The following is a 4,493-nucleotide window of genomic DNA, read 5'->3' on the forward strand; positions in this document are numbered from 1 at the left end:
TTTTTTTTTTGTTGTTGTTGTTCTTAAGACCCTCAACTGATAGGATGAGGCTCACTCACATTATGGAAAGTAACCTGCTGTACTCAAAGTCTACTAATTTATGTGTCAATTGCATTTTAAAAATAGCTGCACAGCAACATCGAGGCTGGTGTCTGACCAAAGACTGGTACCATGGCCTATCCAACCCGGCAGGTAAAATTAATTATTGCAAAATCTAACAACTTTTAGAAATCAAAAAGAGTCATAGATATTTTAAAAATTAGAAATAAGCAAATAATGATGAAGTTGAAAATAAGGAATTGCAAACAGACATACTAGACACAACCAATCAAAAATGAAGTTGATATAACAAAATGTATTTTTAAGGCAAAAGGAAGAGGCAGTATAAAGGAGGTTCATTACATGACAATAACATGTATACTCAACAGGAGGATTTTAAAATCTGTCCTTGAATATTTACAGTAAAGTAGCTTCATAATATATGAAGCACATATTAACACAACTAAACAGATTTAAAAATCACAGTAAGAGAGAAAAAAATATTCTCAAATATTCATTCAAGAAGCAGACAAAAGTTTGTAAGGACACATAAGACTCGAATGAAACAGTAAGATTGACCTAATAAAGATGATAGCAACTTGTTTTCACCAAGAAAATTTTGAAGTAAACATGACTACTTGATCTCTCTAATTGACTCATGTCCTACAGGTTGGTGATATCTTTTTTGGAAGGAAGTCTGTGAGGCCTGTCCATTGAGTAGTGATATGCATTGGGTTTTTCAGAGCAGTTATGGCTCATGCCTGTAACCCCAGCGCTTTGGGAGGTTGAGACAGGAGGATTGCTTGAGTCTTTGAGTTTGAGACAAGCCTTGGCAACATGGCAAAACTCTCTCTCTCTGCAAACATAAATAAATAAATAAAATAAAAGTAAAAAATAAAAAGTAAAAGAAAACCTAGATGGGCATGGTGGCACACACCTGTGATCCCAGCTACTCCAGAGGCTGAGCTAGGAGGATTGCTTGAGCCAGGGAGGTTGAGGCTGCAGCAAGCTGTGCCTGTGCCACTGCAGTTCAACTTGAGTGACAGAGTGAGACTCTATTTCAAATAAAAAAATTAAAAAGAGTTGATTATGTATTCTCAAATTTACTGGAAGAGCTTGTTTATTATGTAACTCTCAATAAAGACTCCCAATGTTCTCAATGTTGAAGTCTCCATCTCATGTTTTATTGAGCTTTGACCCAGTCCACATTTCTATGAACTTTGTGGATGAGTATTTCAACTTTGGCTATAAGACGCATTTTCCTTTCCAAAACTCATGCGCTTACTCTACTATGGGGATAGGAAAGGAGTGTTAGAATTGTCAGAAGTCTGTGGTGCTGCACATAAAAAATTTTTTTAAAGAAGTTTGTTTTAACACAGGCTACAAGAACATGAAACTCTAGAAAAATCACCACGGGCAAGTTTATTGTGCCCATGTGGGGCAATGGAAGCTGACACAGGATTTAACTAGCAAGTTTCTCTTTATTTGCCTTCCTTCCTATTTATATTTAGTTGCTTCTTCATTATTTCCTTGAAAACTCTGACTTTCCTCTTTAATTTTCCTTTTTATTTTTTAGAGATAGGGTCTTGCTTTGTCACCTACGCTGGAAACCAGTGGCATGATTATGGCTCATATAGCCTTAAACTCCTAGACTTCCCTCTTTTAGGTCTGGAATCTCATAGAATATTTCAGACACAACTACTGACCTTTTAAAGACTGATTTAATTGGTTATGAGTTACTATTAACAATGAGAGAATTGCAGAGAGTTGCAGAGAGAGTTGGGTGGAGTAAGAAGGATAAAAAAGATGATTAATGTACTGTAAATAGCTGCGAAGAATGTGGCCAGAAGGTATAGTAGAAGGGTTGAAGCATTGTTTTTCAACATATTTTTGGATTTAATAATTAGGTATTTTGAGTAGAAAATTACTGGGAGGAAAGTCGGATTGTAGAGGCTAAGGACAAAGTCAGTGGAGATAAAATGGTAACAGCTAGTAGAGATCACTTATGTATGAACCCGCTCTTCTAAGTTTAAAACAAAGGATTAAAGGGAAAGAACAGAGAGAGAAAAATGTTGAGATAATGGACAGAGACAAGGGACATATAAGTGGTACATGTAATAGCATTAAAAGAGGAAGTAGACTCAACTTTTGAGACTGAAAGATGAATAATAGATGAAGGTTGTAGGAATAAAAAGAATGAAATTTTGCAAAATGGAAATGCAATCTTTTGCTTTATTTAATTATATATTTGAAAAACTTTGATAAAAATTAATTTTGACCTAGTAAATCTCAATATACTAAAAGAGACTTAAGTTTTGTGTTCCCAAAGTGTCAATTAAGTCATATGAGAATTGATTCTTCAGTTTGAATCTTAAGTACTGTGAATCTTGAGTAACCAGCAAGGGGAGCTCTAATTATGGGCATATTTGTACTTAAGTCTCTGACTGAGTGAGGTCTGACCATACATGTGCGGGACAGGTAGCAAACAACCTTTCTAAAAGAGAAAAGAAAAATTCACAGTGAGATTTCACATGTGGAATCCAGTAAAATCAATTACATGCTAATACCCAAAAAAAGTCAGCACTTTGGAATAATATAAACTAATTCAAAGTCTCTATAATACTACATTAGCAAAATGCAGGATACAAAAATAAAAAGCATTTGACATATATACAACAGAAGGTAATACATTCTCAAGGTGAAATACAATCAACAAAGGCCAACTATGAGATGACCCAGATGTTGGAATGATCAAAAAAGACTTTAGATTTTAAATAGTCACTCTAAACACTTTCAGTGTGGTAAGAGCTAACATACACATCATAAATAAAAGATCGAAAATGTCAATAGAGAACTAGAATCTATTAACAATAGCTATATAAAAAATCTAGAACTAAAATCATACAATATCTGTTATTTAAAATTCACTGAATGGTTTACTAGAAGAATATAGATGACAGACTCGATAAACATAAAGATAGTTTACAAAATGAAAAAGTAAATTTCAAATCTTAAAAAAAAACAGAAAATTTGCTTTAATGTATAGGATGTTAAGGACTTGTTGGACAATATGTAAATATCAAATATATGTGTAAATGGAGGCCCTGAAGAAGAGAAGATAGTAAATGTATCAGAAAAACTATTTGAGGAAGTAATGACTAAAACAATTCACAATTAGGTGAATGATACAAATTTAGAAGTTCTTGAAGTTCAATGAGCCCCAAAAAGTATAAATATGGAGAAAAATACAACTAGGGGCTAGGTGGCTCACAGTTATAATCCAAGCACTTTGGGAAACCAATATGGGAGCATTATTTGAGCCCCCGAGCTTGAGACCAACCTGGGCAACATAGCAAGACCCTGTTTCAACAACAATAAAACATGTTTAAATTAGCCGGGTGTGGTGGCACGCAACTGTAGTCCCAGCTACTCAGAAGGCTGAAATTGGAGGATTGCTTGAGCCTAGGAGGTAGAGACTTCAGTAAGCTGGGCTCTCACACTGCACTCCAGCCAGGGTAACAGAGAAAGACCTTGTCTCAAAATAAATAAATTAATTTTAAAAAATACAACTAGGTACTTTATAGACAAACAGCTGAAATTCACAGTAGCTTAAAATCACGCAAGGAAGAGAGCTATGCAAACATGGTTTTAATAATATGTGATGCATTAGCTATGCAGATGTGCTACGGAAACTCTAAGTTTTCTTTTTTCATTAAAAACCCAAGGGTTCTGGCAAGGTTCTAGAAATTATGCTTTAGCTAACTCAACATTTAGCAAGAGAAAATGAGATAGAAAGTTGTTTGTTTTTCAGGTCAAATGAGTAATAAATGCATAAATATTTGAAACAAGAACTGTAATAGGTTCACGCTGCCTTGTATTATTCTGTTCTCACACTGCTATAAAGAAATACCTGAGATTCGGAATTTATAAAGAAAAGAGCTTTGGCCGGGCGTGGTGGCTCATGCCTGTAATCCCAGCACTTTGGGAGGCTTAGGCAAGTGTATCACAAGGTCAAGAGATTGAGACCATCCTGGCCAACATGGTGAAACCCCGTTTCTACTAAAAATACAAAAAATTAGCAGGGCGTGGTAGCAGAGGCCTGTAGTCCCAGCTACTCAAGAGGCTGAGGCAGGAGAATCACTTGAACCCAGGAGGCGGAGGTTGCAGTGAGCCTAGATTGTTCCACTGCACTCCAGCCTGATAAGAGCACAAGACTCTGAGATGCCATCAGAAGGAAGGAAGGAAGGAAGGAAGGAAGGAAGGAAGGAAGGAAGGAGGGAGGGAGGGAGGGAGGGAGGGAAAGAAAAAGAAAGAAAGAGAGAGAGAGAGAGAGAGAGAGAAAGAAAGAAAGAAAGAAAGAAAGAAAGAAAGAAAGAAAGAAAGAAAGAAAGAAAGAAAGAAAGAAAGAGAAAGAAAGAAAGAAAGAAAGAAAGAAAGAAAGAAAGAAAGAAAGA

Source organism: Piliocolobus tephrosceles, chromosome 15, assembly GCF_002776525.5.
Source record: "Piliocolobus tephrosceles isolate RC106 chromosome 15, ASM277652v3, whole genome shotgun sequence".
NCBI lineage: Eukaryota > Metazoa > Chordata > Mammalia > Primates > Cercopithecidae > Piliocolobus > Piliocolobus tephrosceles.